Below are 1,228 nucleotides of genomic sequence, written 5' to 3'. Positions count from 1 at the left end.
TTGTTTCGAGCTTGCGAAAGCTTTCTTGCCAACTTGGCTCCGTGGGTCCAAGCTTTTCCCCTTGACATTCGTAGATCGCGCTGCGTTTCAAAAGCTTTCAGAAATTTTGGTGCAGGAAGCTTGCATTTCGCAAAAAATATACTCACAGCTCTCAGCGTATATTAAATTGTGCCCCGAATTTGCAAAATTTTTAATACACATTCTGCCATCTGTATAAACTTATGAAAAAATTAGAAATAAATTAGAAATATTGAAACTTGAGCTATTGAAAGTAGGTAGACTTTGATGAACGTTGATATTTTGCATTACATAATAATCTCTGTGATAAATGAAGAATGGCATTTACTTTTTTTAAATAGTATTATATAACAATACGATAAATGCTTTTTATTAGCTAACTAATTAGTTACTATTGTCATTATTATTATTATTATGGAAGTGGTGTTGAGAGTTCAAATTTTTCATGCCAACTTTACAGCTTATTTCAGGTTCAGCTCCGTTTCGATTTTGCTTTCTACTTATTTATTCGCTCATTTCTTTCTTCTATCTTCATCTTCTTCTTCTCCCTTTTGCCAATTTTCTTAATTTAACGCAGCTACTATTCCCTGTCGCATCGTAAAGCCGCAGTTAGTTATTCGATATGGAACTCGTCCGATACACAAACCCGTACATAAACGCGGAACGGTTATATAAATAAACCCAGCAGATTTGAAATTCTATAACCTGCATCAGGCGGTGCAAATACCTGCCTTTAATCACTTATCACCGATGAAAAACCCAAAATTTTATTTCGCCCAAAACCTTAACAACTTTACTGCAAAAATCCGGTTTAATCCTAGACCAAAGTATTGAAATTTTCACCACAAAAAAGGATGACCAAAAAATGAAACCAAAGACGAATTCCACGATTTTGCATTTTAAAATATTCTGTTTACACCAGATTTAATCCAGGGTTGAAAAATAAAAAATCGAACAGTGTTACAAAATATTTCCGTAGCGAAACTGAAAAGGGAAAGGAAAAACAAAAAAAAAAAAAAAAAAAAAAAAAATGGCTCAAAATTTTTGGTGAATTTTCCATGCTGTTGTGTCTCTGAACGTGTGTGTGTGTGTGTGTGTGTGTGTGAGTAGAGCGAAAGACGGAGAGAAGATCCGTTTTCAGTCGGGTTTTCTGATATTTTTGGACCCGTTAGCAGCATCAGCAGCATCAGCGGCATCATCTCGACTCGTT

Source organism: Diprion similis, chromosome 8 (assembly GCF_021155765.1).
Source record: "Diprion similis isolate iyDipSimi1 chromosome 8, iyDipSimi1.1, whole genome shotgun sequence".
In the NCBI taxonomy this organism is placed as follows: domain Eukaryota; kingdom Metazoa; phylum Arthropoda; class Insecta; order Hymenoptera; family Diprionidae; genus Diprion; species Diprion similis.
This window is presented reverse-complemented; position numbering follows the sequence as displayed.